General features: G+C 52.6%; 1 long non-coding RNA gene across 1 annotated transcript in view; it reads right to left on the minus strand.

The window, feature by feature from the left end:
- Nucleotides 1-339: 339 nt before the first annotated feature.
- Nucleotides 340-17,607, minus strand: part of LOC139229905 (uncharacterized) — a 247,167-nt gene continuing 229,899 nt past the window's right edge. Inside the window, exon 5 of the long non-coding RNA XR_011587852.1 lies at nucleotides 340-440. This is a non-coding gene — a long non-coding RNA (uncharacterized lncRNA). The remainder of the gene's footprint in view (nucleotides 441-17,607) is intronic.

The following is a 17,607-nucleotide window of genomic DNA, read 5'->3' on the forward strand; positions in this document are numbered from 1 at the left end:
CAACTCGACAAGTTTCTTTCTTGAGCATACCTATGACTCAGTGCCATAAATACGTTTACGTGCAATTCCCTTCGGTGGTGGGTCTGTACCCCTGGTGTAATCAATAATGCGAAGTAAAACCCTGTCAAGCCCAGCACCATCAGTCCCCATAGTCCATACAGTTCCTTATTCAGTCTTCCTTTTTCTGTTCCTCTGATTCCTTCGTCCCTTCCTCCTGGTCGGGTGCCCGTTTGCAATGGGATGCGTGGATCCATGTTGGTCTTTCCTTTACCTTGATTGCAGTATTGGTCGCCAGCAGGACCTGGTATGGTCCTTCGAATCTTGGCTGTAGACTGCTTTTCCTTTTAAAAATCTTGATGTAAACGAATTCCCCTGGCTCCAGGTTATGACACTTCCCTTCCGCTGGCTTGACTTGGGCTTCCTTTACCTGTGAATGAAAGCTGGAAATACATTTGGTTAGTGCAATACAATAATTCAACATATTTTCCTCCATTTTGTGGATGTCCATCTGTTTTGCAGTAAATGGTGCTGTAAAAGGTAGTCGTTGGGGACATCCCATAACTATCTCATGTGGTGACAGGCCTGTTGTTCTGTTGGTTGCAGATCGCATTACCATCAAAGCTAAGGGCAGCAGTTCTGTCCATTTCAGTCCAGTGTCATTGCATAGTTTTGCCAGCTTATTTTTAAGCATTCAATTATATCTTTCAACAAGTCCAGCTGATTGTGGATGATAACTGCAATGAAAACGTTGATTAATCTGTAAAGCTTTACACATTTCTCTTATGACAGTTCCCGTGAAATGTGACCCGTTATCACTGGAAAGCTTAGCAGGGATTCCGAAGCGCGGTACAATTTCTTTTAACAAACATTTAGCAACAGTAGTGGCATCGGCCTTTTTACATGGAAAGGCTTCAATCCATCTAGAGAACACATCTACAATAACTAATACATACTTGAATCCCATACACATAGGTAATTCAATAAAATCCATTTGTAAATGTACAAAAGGCCCGACTGGATTTGGGTGGGAGGCAGATTCTACTTTTTCCGTCTTACCCGGATTCATTGTCTGACAGGTAACACAATTTTCACAGATTTGTTTTGCAATTGCCGAAATACCTGGTGCATACCAAGTTGCCAAAATATAATCTGCCAATCCCCCTTTGCCTGCATGTGTGAATGTATGAACACATCGGGCAATCCATGGAAGTAAGGATCTAGGGGTCACCACGCGGCCGTCATGGTGAACCCATATTCCTTCTGGATTTTTATAACATTGATCCTTCGTCCAGGTCACCACCTCCTCCGTACTGGCCTGTGTCTGAAAGGTCAGCACGTCATTAATAGTGGGTGGCGGGTCTGAGCAATTATTTTTCCTTAGTGGGAACAATGACACCTGCATCCCCCCTTTTGACAGAGCTGCTGACTTAGCTGCATTATCAGCTCTGGCATTCCCAAGTGCCACCTCATTCGACTGGCCTGTATGTGCCTGGCATTTGATAATGGCAAGTTTTAAGGGGCATTGAATGGCTCGCAGGAGATTTTCCACTTGTTCTGCATTTTTGATAGGGGTTCCTGAAGAAGTCAGGTACCCGCGAATCTTCCAAATTTGTCCATAGTCATGTGATACCCCAAAAGCATACCTGGAGTCAGTGTAGATATTAACTGTGTCCTTCAGCCAGAATACAGGCTCGAGTTAACGCAAACAATTCGGCTTGTTGGGCTGAAAAGGAGTCTGGAAGAGAGGCTGTTTCGACAACATTAAACTGAGTTACAATTGCATAAGCTGCTCTAGGTTGGCCCCTATCATTTCGTAGGGCTGATCCGTCAACATAGTACATTAGATCAGGGTTACACATTGGTACATCTGTTAGATTGATACGTGGTTTAGTCACTAATTCGGTTACCATTTCACATGAATGGGGTTCGCCGTCTTCCGTGGGGAGTAGAGTGGCTGGATTTAAGGTAGTACATCTTTTGATGACAAGGTTCGGATTTGATAACAGTTCGACCTCGTATTTAGTGGTTCTTGCGGAGGTTAGGTGTTGGGTGGCACATTTAGTAAGTAAAATCTCGACAGAGTGTGGGATATACAAAATTGTCTGAGCCTGTTGCATAGCATAATAAGCTGCTGCCAACGAAGGAAGACATCCTGGTAGTCTGCGTCCCACTGGGTCTACTGAAATATGCTTCCGGTCGCTGCCTGTCCCCATGTAACTGAGTCAAAACAGATTGTGCAAAACCCGACTTGTGATGCACAAATAAGTTGAATAGCTTAGTGTAATCTGGTAATCCCAAGGCTGGTGCTGAAGTGAGGGACTGCTTAAGATTCTGGAAAGCATTCCGGAATACTTCATTCCACATCCTTTAAGCATTGTGAGAATATTTGTGTGGGCTTCTGAACTGGACAAATCTGTGTGTTACACGGACTTCTCATTTATGCTTATGGTGATTCACAGATCACAGAATGTAAAGTACTTGTTTTCTAATCTTATTAAAAGGCCTCCAAACCCAAGATTTTTCCAATACACTCAAAATGTTGATCAAGGAGATCACCTGAAATATCTCAAAATCCCAATTCAATTATTGTACTGCCACTCTTTATCCAAAAAAAATCCTCCTACTGAGTTAGAAGCTTTTGTACCAAAATTTTACACCAAGGACAATGAGAGTGTACTCCCCCAGCCTGCACCTCGAGAGACCCACAAAGGCTTTTTTAAAAAAAAAGGCATTACAACTTTTAACCACCGGGACCATGTCTCAACAAACCTATCCTTTGTGCATTTCCTAGCTCCGTAACCTCTCATCCGAATAAATCCACACCTGCGCTTCTAACTTAAAATGTCTTAAACTTCCCACATACAGGACAACACTATGAAGGGTTAAAAAACTTCACTTTGTTTGAAAAAGTGGGTGGAGCTAAAACAAACAGGCAGCTCCACAACTTTTCCAAACAGGTTTCCAGACACAAGGAAAAAAGACAGAAGCACTCTCATTCAAAGACAAGACATTCACGCACTCTCATTCAAAGACAAGACATTCACAAGTCTCTCTCCATTCAATAAAGCTTTTTCTTTTACTAGCTTCATTTTTTTTCCATAAGTCACTATCAGGTTCTCTTTTTTTTTTCATTTGATTTACTTCCTCTGTTAATTTTACATGGGCTTGAAGAATCGGAACCCAGGCCTTTTCTATTACTTTCCTTTTTTTTTTTTACCTGGATCTCTGTTTATAAGATATTCCTCTAGACACGTTGTTCTCTCTAAATTAAATGAACCATCGGGTGGAAATGGCCTGTTTTCACCCTTAGTCCACTTTACTGGTTTTTGTTTCTTTGGTCAATTGAAGACTGACCACAATTCTGGAGCATGACATAGGCTGGTGTGCCTTTTGTGGTGTTTTAACTTGCTCCGGCACCTATTCTGGATGATTTAAGATTTTCCACAGTTTCTGATCTCACAATCCTTTCGGCCAACCGAGTTCTCTACGCCCACTTCTCCTGGCCGTTACGTGGCCTGAAAAGGCTCTTAATTCGGGCTCAGTCTGGGTGTGTGAGATATGTTGGCACGAACCAACCGTAGTTGATCAATCAGTTACTGTTTCTTTTCTTAATCAATCCTTGTGTTTTTTTTTTCCCGAATCACAATTTTTCCTAGTGACTCTTCCCGTTTCTCTAATGGCAATGACTCACAAAGGTATTGCACACAACAGTAATACAAGGACAACAAACAATATTCCCGTGAGTACACAAATCATAACCTCTAAACAAATTCTCAGTCTGCGTTGTACGCCACTACAGACCGAGTCCTTAACTTATCCTAATAACAGCTGATAAAACTTAAGGTTCCGTACCCAAACTCTTTGATCGATTGCGCTCTTTTTTTTAATAGTCTTATCACATAAGAATCCCTTCCGAATTAAAAACAATAAAAATCTTATCACATAAGAACCTTCGATCGATTAGCGCTTTTTTTTTAATAGTCTTATCACATAAGAACCCCTTCCGAATTAAAAACAATAAAAATCTTATCACATAAGAACCTGGAACCCTTTTCGATCGACTAGCGCTCCCTTACCTACTGAAACCTTCCCCGGGCTGTCTCGAGATTTTTTACAGAACCTGTTCTCTTCTGCTGGCGAGCTGAGAAAGAAATGGTTATAAAAAAAATACCTTCAACTTTTAAATGCCGAGTCTTGTAGATGCAGTACCTCCGCTGTGGACAACAGATTACATCTGCGATTCAACAGTGAAGAAACCTCTTGTGAGCAAAGGCTCACCTTGTTTGGCCACTGAAGCCTTTCACTGGAGAGGCACTATGCCTGTATCCGTTTTACTCACAGGACAGAGAGTATGCATCTCGGTGGAACCTCCAATAACTGTCGAAATCTCGACCTCAGAAAAGAATGACTCCGACACTTACAGCTCCGATGGAAGTTTCTCTTTTAATTTACTTGCTCGCAAGGGGTAGGTTTCACTCAGTCAAGGGCTAAATGAACACCTCCACAATGGTACAGCTTCACAAGATATTTATACAGTAAAACCCAAGTTCTGGCCTCTCCCTGTGTATTGCTCTGTCTCACAGTCAGTGAATACAGATAAAGAGTTAATGGTGTCAAGATATTTCCTTTTGTCAGGGTTATCAGAAAGCCAAACGGCCATTACTCCATGAGTCATAGGTAATGGGCTATCACCTGTCTTGTATTGTGTCAGGATTATCCAATTTCCTGGTCAGTTTACCTGTTTGCTTCAAATGGATGAGGTAAAGGAAAGAGAGATAATGGCTAGAAGATAAGGGTGGGGTGACATGGAACTCCTGTAGTGTAGACAATAGGAGAGCACCATGGGGGGGGTTACTTGTCTCAGCATGACTTGTCTCCTAACTGTCTGATAACCATCAGCCATCTAACAGCAGGTTTGGCTGTTTATACAAGCTGGCTGCTAAAATGCAGAAAGTTCTGGAAGGGCCAGGACTCCATTTTAATCAAAAGGCACACAAATACCGTATGGTATCAGCTTAGATAAAAATACATTTCCCCACCCCCGGTTACACACTGTCTGATCTCACTGGGCCCCCAGGTTACACACTGTCTGATCATACTGGGCCCTCCCCCTCGTATTACACACTGTCTGATCTCACTCGGCCCATCCTCCCCCGGTTACACACGGTCTGATCTCACTGGGCCCACCCCCGGGTTACACACTGTCTGATCTCACTAGGCCCCCAGGTTACACACTGTCTGATCTTACTGGGCACCCGGATTATACACTGTCTGATCTCACTGTGCCCTCGGGTTACACACTGTCTGATCTCACTGCGTATTTCCTCCCCGGGTTACACACTGTGTGATCTCACTTGGCCCCTGGGATACACACTGTCTAAAATCACTGGGCCCCTGGGTTACACACGGTCCGATCTCATTGGGCCCCCGGGTTACACACTGTCTGATCTCACTGGGCCCATCCTCCCCAGGTTACACACTGTCTGATCTCTCTGGTTCCCCGGGTTACACACTGTCTGGTCTCACTGGGCCTCCGGGTGACACTTAGTCTGATCTCACTGGGTCAATCATTCCCAGGTTAAACACTGTCTGATCTCTCTGGTTCCCCGGGTTACACACTGTCCGATCTCACTGGGCCCCCGGGTTATACACTGTCCGATCTCACTGGGTTCTAACCCTCATATTACAAACTGTCTGATCTCACTGACCCATCCTCCCCGGGTTACACACTGTCTGATCTCACTGGGCCCACCTCCGGGTTACACACTGTCTGATCTCACTGGGTTCTAACCCTCATATTACAAACTGTCTGATCTCACTGACCCATCCTCCCCAGGTTACACACTGTCTGATCTTGCTGGGCACCCGGGTTACACACTGTCTGATGTCACTGGGCCCTCAGGTTAAACACTGTCTGATCTCACTGGGCCCCTGGGTTACACACTGTTTGATCTCACTGGGTATTTCCTCCCCGGGTTACACACTTTCTGATCTCACTGGGCCTTCCCCTCGTATTACACACTGTCTGATCTCACTGGGCTACCGGGTTACACACTTTCTGATCTCACTGGGCCCCCGAGTTACAGACTGTCTGCTTTCACTGGCCCCCCCCCAAGTTATACACTGTCTGCTTTCACTGGGCCCCCGGGTTACACACTGCCTGATCTCACTGGGCGCCCGGGTCACAGACTGTCTGATCTCACTGGGCCCCGGTTATACACTGTCTGATCTCACTGAGCCCCGGGTTACACACTGTCTCATCTCACTCGGCCCATCCTCCCCGGGTTACACACTGTCTGATCTCACTGGGCGCCCGGGTTGCACACTGTCTGATCTCACTGGGCCCTCCCCCTCGTATTACACAGTGTCTGATCTCACTGGGCACATCCTCCCCAGGTTACATACAGTCTCATCTCACTGGGCCCCCGGGTTACACACTGTCTGATCTCAATGGGCTCCCGGGGTTACACACTGTCTGATCTCACTGGGCCCATCCTCCCCAGGTAAAACACTGTCTGATTTCACTGGGCCCCCGGGTTACACACTGTCTGAACTCACTGGGCCCCCGGGTTACACACGGTCCGATCTCACTGGGCCCCCGGGTTTCACACTGTCTGGTCTCACTGGGCCTCCGGGTTTCACACTGTCTGATCTCACTGGGCCCCCGGGTTACACAGTCTGGTCTCAATGGGCCCCCGGGGTTACACACTGTCTGATCTCACTGGGCCAATCATTCCCGGGTTACACACTGTCTGATCTCACTGGGCCCCCGGGTTACACACTCTCTGATCTCACTGGGCCACCGGGTTACACATTCTCTGATCTCACTGGGCCCCCGGGTTACACACGGTCTGATCTCACTGGGCCCCCGATAACACACTGTCTGGGCTCACTGGGCACCGGGTTACACACTGTCTGATCTCACTGGGCCTCCGGGTCACACACTGTCTGATCTCCCTGGGCCAATCCTCTCCGGGTTACACACTGTCCGAACTCACTGGCCCATCCACCCTGCGTTACAAACTATGTGATCTCACTGGGCCCCCAGGTTACACATTATCTGATCTTACTGGGCACTCAGGTTACACACTGTCTGATCACACTGGGCACCCGTGTTACACACTGTCTGATCTCACTGGGCCCTCGGGTTACACACTGTCTGATCTTACTGGGCCCATCCACCCTGCGTTACAAACTGTGTGATCTCACTGGGCCCCCAGGTTACACACTGTCTGATCTTACTGGGCACTCGGGTGACACACTGTCTGATCTCACTGGGCACCCGTGTTACACACTGTCTGATCTCACTGGGCCCTCGGGTTACACACTGTCTGATCTCACTGGGCCCCTGAGTTCCACACTGTCTGATCTCACTGGGTATTTCCTCCCCAGGTTACACACTGTCTGATCTCACTAGGCCTCCGGGTTACACACTGTCTGATGTCACTGGGCCCTCCCCCTTGTATTACACACTGTCTGATCTCACTGGGCCAATCCTCCCCGGATTACACACTGTCTGATCTCACTGGGCCCCGGGTTACACACTGGCTGATCTCACTGGCCCCCGGGTGACACACTGTCCGATCTCACTGGGTCCCCGGGTTAAACACTGTCTGATCTCACTGGGCCCCCGGGTTACACACTGTCTGATCTCACTGGGCACCCGGGTGACACACTGTCTGACCTCACTGGGCCCATCCTCCCCTCGTTACACACGGTCTGAACTCATTAGGCCCCCGGTTACACACTGTCTGATCTCACTCGGCCCCCAGGTTACACACTGTCTGATCTCACTGGGCCCTCCCCCTCGTATTACACACTGTCTGATCTCACTGTGCCAATCCTCCCCGGATTACACACTGTCTGATCTCACTGGGCCCCTGGGTTACACACTGTCTGAAGTCACTGGGCCTCCGGGTTACACACGGTCTGATCTCACCTGGCCCCCAGGTTACACACTTTGTGAGCTCACTGGGCCCCCGAGTTACAGACTGTCTGCTTTCAAGGGCCCCCCCCCCCCCAGTTATACACTGTCTGCTTTCACTGGGCCCCCGGGTTACACACTGTCTGATCTCACTGGGCCCCGGGTTACACACTGGCTGATCTCACTGGCCCCCGGGTGACACACTGTCCGATCTCACTGGGTCCCCGAGTTAAACACTGTCTGATCTCACTGGGCCCCCGGGTTACACACTGTCTGATCTCACTGGGCACCCGGGTGACACACTGTCTGACCTCACTGGGCCCATCCTCCCCTCGTTACACACGGTCTGAACTCATTAGGCCCCCGGTTACACACTGTCTGATCTCACTCGGCCCCCAGGTTACACACTGTCTGATCTCACTGGGCCCTCCCCCTCGTATTACACACTGTCTGATCTCACTCGGCCCATCCTCCCCGGGTTACACACTGTCTGATCTCACTGACCCATCCTCCCCGGGTTACACACTGTCTGATCTCACTGACCCATCCTCCCCGGGTTACACACTGTCTGATCTCACTGGGCCCACCCCCGGGTTACACACTGTCTGATCTTACTGGGCACCCGGATTACACACTGTCTGATCTCACTGGATATTTCCTCCCCGGGTTACACACTGCCTGATCTCACTTGGCCCCTGGGTTACACACTGTCTGAAATCACTGGGCCCCTGGGTTACACACTGCCTGATCTCACTTGGCCCCTGGGTTACACACTGCCTGATCTCACTTGGCCCCTGGGTTACACACTGTCTGAAATCACTGGGCCAATCCTCCCCGGATTACACACTGTCTGATCTCACTGGGCCCCTGGGTTACACACTGTCTGAAGTCACTGGGCCTCCGGGTTACACACGGTCTGATCTCACCTGGCCCCCAGGTTACACACTTTGTGAGCTCACTGGGCCCCCGAGTTACAGACTGTCTGCTTTCAAGGGCCCCCCCCCAGTTATACACTGTCTGCTTTCACTGGGCCCCCGGGTTACACACTGTCTGATCTCACTGGGCCCCGGGTTACACACTGGCTGATCTCACTGGCCCCCGGGTGACACACTGTCCGATCTCACTGGGTCCCCGGGTTAAACACTGTCTGATCTCACTGGGCCCCCGGGTTACACACTGTCTGATCTCACTGGGCACCCGGGTGACACACTGTCTGACCTCACTGGGCCCATCCTCCCCTCGTTACACACGGTCTGAACTCATTAGGCCCCCGGTTACACACTGTCTGATCTCACTCGGCCCCCAGGTTACACACTGTCTGATCTCACTGGGCCCTCCCCCTTGTATTACACACTGTCTGATCTCACTCGGCCCATCCTCCCCGGGTTACACACTGTCTGATCTCACTGACCCATCCTCCCCGGGTTACACACTGCCTGATCTCACTTGGCCCCTGGGTTACACACTGTCTGAAATCACTGGGCCCCTGGGTTACACACTGTGTGATCTCACTTGGCCCCTGGGTTACACACTGTCTGAAATCACTGGGCCCCTGGGTTACACACGGTCCGATCTCATTGGGCCCCCGGGTTACACACTGTCTGATCTCACTGGGCCCATCCTCCCCAGGTTACACACTGTCTGATCTCTCTGGTTCCCCGGGTTACACACTGTCTGGTCTCACTGGGCCTCCGGGTGACACTTAGTCTGATCTCACTGGGTCAATCATTCCCAGGTTAAACACTGTCTGATCTCACTGGGCACCCAGGTTACACACTGTCCGATCTCACTGGGCCTCCGGGTTATACACTGTCTGATCTCACTGGGCCCCTGTGTTACACACTGTCCGCTCTCACTGGGTATTTCCTCCCCCAGTTACACACTGTCTGATCTCACTGGGCCCACCTCCGGGTTACACACTGTCTGATCTCACTGGGCCCACCTCCGGGTTACACACTGTCTGATCTCACTGGGCACCCGTGTTACACACTGTCTGATCTCACTGGGCCCTCAGGTTAACCACTGTCTGATCTCACTAGGCCCCCGGGTTACACACTGTCTGATCTCACTGGGCTACCGGGTTACAGACTGTCTGATCTCAATGGGGCCCCGGGGTTACACACTGTCTGAACTCACTGGGCCCCCTGGTTACACACTGTCTGAACTCACTGGGCCCCCTGGTTACACACTGTCTGAACTCACTGGGACCCCGGGTTACACACGGTCTGATCTCACTGAGTCCCCCGGTTACACACAGTCTGATCTCACTGCGTCACCCGGTTACACACAGTCTGATCTCACTGTATCCATTCTCCCCGGGTTACACACCGTCTGATCTCACTGGGCTACAGGGTTACACACTGTCTGATCTCACTGGGCCCATCCTCCCCGGGTTACAAATTGCCTGATCTCACTGGGTCCCCAGGTTACACACTGTCTGATCTCAGTGGGACCCCGGGTTACTCACTGTCTGATCCCACTCGGCTCCCGGGTTACACAGTGTCTGATCCCACTGGGCTCCCGGGTTACAGCTGTCTGATCTCACTCGGCCCATCCTCTCCGGGTTACATAGTGTCTGATCTCACTGGGCACATTTTCCCCAGGTTACATACTGTCTGATCTCACTGGGCCCCCGGTTTACACACTGGCTGACCTCACTAGGCACCCGGGTTACACACGGTCTGATCTCACTGGGCCCCGCGTTACACACTGTCTGATCTCACTCGGCCCATCCTCCCCAGGTTACACAGTGTCTGATCTCACTGGGCACATCCTCCCCAGGTTACATATTGTCTGATCTCACCGGGCCCCCGGTTTACACACTGACTGACCTCACTGGGCACCCGGGTTACACACGGTCTGATCTCACCGGGCCCCCGGTTTACACACTGTCTGATGTCACTGGGCCGCCGGGTTACACACGGTCTGATCTCACTGGGCCCCCAGGTTACACACGGTCTGATCACACTGGGTACCCAGGTTACGCACGGTCTAATCTCACTGGGCCCATCCTTCACAGGTTACATACTTTAGGATCACACTGGGCCCCCGGGTTACACTCTGTCTGATCTGTCTGGGATCTCGGGTTACACACTGTCTGATCTCACTGGGCCTCCGGGTTACATACTGTATGATCTCACTGGGCCTCCGGGTTACACAATGTCTTATCTCACTGGGCCTCCGTGTTACATACTGTCTGATCTCTAAGGTCCCCCGGGTTATTCACTTTCTGATCTCACTGGGCCCACCTCCCCGGGGTACACACTGTCCGATCTCACTGGGCCCCCGGGTTACACACAGTTGATCTCACTGGGCCCCCGGGTTTCATATTGTCTAATCTCACTGGGCTCCCGGGTGACACACTGTCTGATCCCACTCGGCTCCCTGTTGCACACCGTCAGATCTCACTGGGCTCCCGGGTAACACATTGTCTGATCTCACTGGGCCACCGGTTTACACGCTGTCTGATCTCACTGGGCCCATCTTCCCCGGGTTACACACTGTCTGATCTCACTGGGCCCCCGAGTTACACACTGTCGGCTCTCACTGGGCTCCCGGGTTACACACTGTCATCTCTCACTGGGCCCCTGGGATACACACTGTCCGATCTCACTGGGCCCCCGGGTTATACACTATCTGATCTCACTTGGTCCCCGGGTTACATGCTGTCTGATCTCACTGGGTCCCCGGGTTACATACTGTCTGATCTCACTGGGTCCCGGGGAGCACACGGTCCGATCTCACTGGGCCCCCGGGTTACACACTGTCTTATCTCACTGGGCCCCCGGGTTACACAGTGTCTGATCTCAATGGGGCCCCGGGGTTACACACTGTCTGATCTCAATGGGGCCCCGGGGTTACACACTGTCTGAACTCACTGGACCCCCTGGTTACACACTGTCTGAACTCACTGGGCCCCCGGGTTACACACAGTCTGATCTCACTGGCTCCATTCTCCCCGGGTTACACATCGTCTGATCTCACTGGGCTACAGGGTTACACACTGTCTGATCTCACTGGGCCCATACTCCCCGGGTTACAAACTGCCTGATCTCACTGGGTCCCCAGGTTACACACTGTCTGATCTCAATGAGCCAATCATTCCCGGGTAACACACTGTCTGAACTCACTGGACCTCCTGGTTACACACTATCTGAACTCACTGGGCCCCCGGGTTACACACGGTCTGATCTCACTGGGTCCCCCGGTTACACACAGTCTGATCTCACTGGGTCCCCCGGTTACACACAGTCTGATCTCACTGGGTCCATTCTCCCCGGGTTACACACCGTCTGATCTCACTGGGCTACAGGGTTACACACTGTCTGATCTCACTGGGCCCATCCTCCCCGGGTTACAAACTGCCTGATCTCACTGGGTCCCCAGGTTACACACTGTCTGATCTCAGTGGGCCCCGGGGTTATATACAGTCTGATCTCACTGGGCCCCCGGATTACACACTGATCTCACTGGGCCCGCGGGTTACACACTGTCTGATCTCAGTGGGACCCCGGGTTACTCACTGTCTGATCCCACTCGGCTCCCGGGTTACACAGTGTCTGATCCCACTGGGCTCCCGGGTTACAGCTGTCTGATCTCACTCGGCCCATCCTCTCCGGGTTACATAGTGTCTGATCTCACTGGGCACATTTTCCCCAGGTTACATACTGTCTGATCTCACTGGGCCCCCGGTTTACACACTGGCTGACCTCACTAGGCACCCGGGTTACACACGGTCTGATCTCACTGGGCCCCGCGTTACACACTGTCTGATCTCACTCGGCCCATCCTCCCCAGGTTACACAGTGTCTGATCTCACTGGGCACATCCTCCCCAGGTTACATATTGTCTGATCTCACCGGGCCCCCGGTTTACACACTGACTGACCTCACTGGGCACCCGGGTTACACACGGTCTGATCTCACCGGGCCCCCGGTTTACACACTGTCTGATGTCACTGGGCCGCCGGGTTACACACGGTCTGATCTCACTGGGCCCCCAGGTTACACACGGTCTGATCTCACTGGGTACCCAGGTTACGCACGGTCTAATCTCACTGGGCCCATCCTTCACAGGTTACATACTTTAGGATCACACTGGGCCCCCGGGTTACACTCTGTCTGATCTGTCTGGGATCTCGGGTTACACACTGTCTGATCTCACTGGGCCTCCGGGTTACATACTGTATGATCTCACTGGGCCTCCGGGTTACACAATGTCTTATCTCACTGGGCCTCCGTGTTACATACTGTCTGATCTCTAAGGTCCCCCGGGTTATTCACTTTCTGATCTCACTGGGCCCACCTCCCCGGGGTACACACTGTCCGATCTCACTGGGCCCCCGGGTTACACACAGTTGATCTCACTGGGCCCCCGGGTTTCATATTGTCTAATCTCACTGGGCTCCCGGGTGACACACTGTCTGATCCCACTCGGCTCCCTGTTACACACTGTCTGATCTCACTGGGTCCCCGGGTAACACACTGTCCGATCTCACTGGGCCTCCGCGTTACACACTGTCCGATCTCACTGGGCCCCCGGGTTGCACACCGTCAGATCTCACTGGGCTCCCGGGTAACACATTGTCTGATCTCACTGGGCCACCGGTTTACACGCTGTCTGATCTCACTGGGCCCATCTTCCCCGGGTTACACACTGTCTGATCTCACTGGGCCCCCGAGTTACACACTGTCGGCTCTCACTGGGCTCCCGGGTTACACACTGTCTGCTCTCACTGGGCCCCTGGGATACACACTGTCCGATCTCACTGGGCCCCCGGGTTATACGCTATCTGATCTCACTTGGTCCCCGGGTTACATGCTGTCTGATCTCACTGGGTCCCCGGGTTACATACTGTCTGATCTCACTGGGTCCCGGGGAGCACACGGTCCGATCTCACTGGGCCCCCGGGTTACACACTGTCTGATCTCACTGGGCCCCCGGGTTACACAGTGTCTGATCTCAATGGGGCCCCGGGGTTACACACTGTCTGATCTCAATGGGGCCCCGGGGTTACACACTGTCTGAACTCACTGGACCCCCTGGTTACACACTGTCTGAACTCACTGGGCCCCCGGGTTACACACGGTCTGATCTCACTGAGTCCCCTGGTTACACACAGTCTGATCTCACTGGGTCCCCCGGTTACACACAGTCTGATCTCACTGGGTCCATTCTCCCCGGGTTACACATCGTCTGATCTCACTGGGCTACAGGGTTACACACTGTCTGATCTCACTGGTCCCATCCTCCCCGGGTTACAAACTGCCTGATCTCACTGGGTCCCCAGGTTACACACTGTCTGATCTCAATGGGCCAATCATTCCCGGGTAACACACTGTCTGAACTCACTGGACCTCCTGGTTACACACTATCTGAACTCACTGGGCCCCCGGGTTACACACGGTCTGATCTCACTGGGTCCCCCGGTTACACACAGTCTGATCTCACTGGGTCCCCCGGTTACACACAGTCTGATCTCCCTGGGTCCATTCTCCCCGGGTTACACACCGTCTGATCTCACTGGGCTACAGGGTTACACACTGTCTGATCTCACTGGGCCCATCCTCCCCGGGTTACAAACTGCCTGATCTCACTGGGTCCCCAGGTTACACTGTCTGATCTCAGTGGGCCCCGGGGTTATATACAGTCTGATCTCACTGGGCCCCCGGATTACACACTGATCTCACTGTGCCCGCGGGTTACACACTGTCTGATCTCAATGGGACCCCGGGTTAAACACTGTCTGATTCCACTCGGCTCCCGGGTTACACTGTGACTGATCCCACTGGTCTCCCGGGTTACAGCTGTCTGATCTCACTCGGCCCATCCTCCCCGGGTTACACACTGTCTGATCTCACTGGGCACATTTTCCCCAGGTTACATACTGTCTGATCTCACTGGGCCCCCGGTTTACACACTGGCTGACCTCACTGGGCACCTGGGTTACACACTGTCTGATCTCACTGGGCCCCCGGGTTACACACGGTGTGATCTCACTGGGCCCCGGGTTACACACTGTCTGATCTCACTTGGCCCATCCTCCCCGGATTACACATGGTCTGATCTCACTGGGCCCCCAGGTTACACACGGTCTGATCTCACTGGGTACCCGGGTTACGCACGGTCTAATCTCACTGGGCCCATCCTTCCCAGGTTACATACTTTCGGATCACACTGGGCCCCCGGGTTACACACTGTCTGATCTATCTGGGATCTCGGGTTACACACTGTCTGATCTCACTGGACCCCCGGGTTATACACTGTCTGATCTCATTGGGCCTCCGGGTTACATACTGTATGATGTCACGGGCCTCCGGGTTACACACTGTCTGATCTCACTGTGTCCCGGGTAACACACGGTCCGATCTCACTGGGGCCCCGGTTTACACACTGTCCGATCTTAATGGACCCCGGGTTTACACACTGTCTGATCTCACTGGGCCCCCGGGTTACACACTGTCTGCTCTCACTGGGCCCCCGGGTTACACAGTGTCTGATCTTACTGGGACCCCGGGTTACACACTGTTTGATCCCACTCGGCTCCCGGGTTACACAGTGTCTGATCCCACTGGGCTCCCGGGTTACACACTGTCTGATCTCACTGGGCCCCGGGTTACACACTGTCTGATCTCACTAGGCCCATCTTCCCTGGGTTACACAGTGTCTGATCTCAATGGCACATTTTACCCAGGTTGCATACTGTCTTATCTCACTGGGCCCCCGGTTTACACACTGGCTGACCTCACTGGGCACCCGGGTTACACACTGACTGATCTCACTCGGTCCCCGGGTGACACACTGTCTGATCTCACTGGGCCCCCGGGTTATACACGGCCTGATCTCACTGGGCCCCCGGGTTACACATGGTCTGATCTCACTGGGTACCTGGGTTACGCACGGTCTGATCTCACTGGGCCCATCCTTCCCAGGTTACATACTTTCGGATCACACTGGGCCCCCGGGTTACACACTGTCTGATCTGTCTGGGATCTCGGGTTACACACTGTCTGATCTCACTGGGCCCCAGGGTTATACACTGCCTGATCTCACTGGGCCTCCGGGTTACATACTGTCTGATCTCACTGGGCCTCCAAGTTACACACTGTCTGATCTCACTGGGCCTCCGGGTTACACACTGTCTGATCTCACTGGGCCCCCGGGTTACACACTGTCTGATCTCACTGGCCCATCCTACCCGGGTTACACACTGTCTGCTCGAACTGGGCCCCCGGTTACACACTGTCTGATCTCACTGGGCCCCCGGGTTACACACTGACTGATCTCACTGGGCCCCATGTTACACACTGTCTGATCTCACTGGGCCCATCCACCCTGCGTTACAAACTGTCTGATCTCACTGTGCCCCGGGGTTACACACTGTCTGATCTTACTGGATCCATCCACCCTGCGTTTCAAACTGTCGGATCTCACTGGGCCCCGGGGTTACATACTGTCTGATCTCACTGGGCCCCCGGGTTGCACACTGTCTGATCTCACTGGCCCATTCTCCCTGGGTTACACACTGCCTGATCTCACTGGGCCCCCGGGTTACACACAGTCTGATCTTACTGGCCCATCCTCCCCGGGTTACACACTGTCTGCTCTAACTGGGCCCCCGGTTGCACACAGTCTCATCTCACTGGGCTACAGGGTTACACACTGTCTGATCTCACTGGACCCATCCTCCAGGGTGACAAATTGCCTGATCTCACTGGGTCCCCAGGTTACACACTGTCTGATCTCAGTGGGCCCCGGGGTTATATACAGTCTGATCTCACTGGGCCCCCGGATTACACACTGATCTCACTGGGCCCGCGGGTTACACACTGTCTGATCTCACTGGGACCCCGGGTTAAACACTGTCTGATCCCACTCGGCTCCCGGGTTACACAGTGACTGATCCCACTGGTCTCCCGGGTTACAGCTGTCTGATCTCACTCGGCCCATCCTCCCCGGGTTACACACTGTCTGATCTCACTGGGCACATTTTCCCCAGGTTACATACTGTCTGATCTCACTGGGCCCCCGGTTTACACACTGGCTGACCTCACTAGGCACCCGGGTTACACACTGTCTGATCTCACTGGGCCCTGGGTTACACACAGTCTGATCTCACTGGGCCCCGGGTTACACACTGTCTGATCTCACTAGGCCCATCTTCCCTGCGTTACACAGTGTCTGATCTCAATGGCACATTTTACCCAGGTTGCATACTGTCTTATCTCACTGGGCCCCCGGTTTACACACTGGCTGACCTCACTGGGCACCCGGGTTACACACTGTCTGATCTCACTCGGTCCCCGGGTGACACACTGTCTGATCTCACTGGGCCCCCGGGTTACACACGGCCTGATCTCACTGGGCCCCCGGGTTACACATGGTCTGATCTCACTGGGTACCTGGGTTACGCACGGTCTGATCTCACTGGGCCCATCCTTCCCAGGTTACATACTTTCGGATCACACTGGGCCCCCGGGTTACACACTGTCTGATCTGTCTGGGATCTCGGGTTACACACTGTCTGATCTCACTGGGCCCCAGGGTTATACACTGTCTGATCTCACTGGGCCTCTGGGTTACATACTGTCTGATCTCACTGGGCCCCAGGGTTATACACTGTCTGATCTCACTGGGCCTCCGGGTTACATACTGTCTGATCTCACTGGGCCCCCGGGTTACAC

Source organism: Pristiophorus japonicus, chromosome 19 (assembly GCF_044704955.1).
Source record: "Pristiophorus japonicus isolate sPriJap1 chromosome 19, sPriJap1.hap1, whole genome shotgun sequence".
In the NCBI taxonomy this organism is placed as follows: Eukaryota; Metazoa; Chordata; class Chondrichthyes; family Pristiophoridae; genus Pristiophorus; species Pristiophorus japonicus.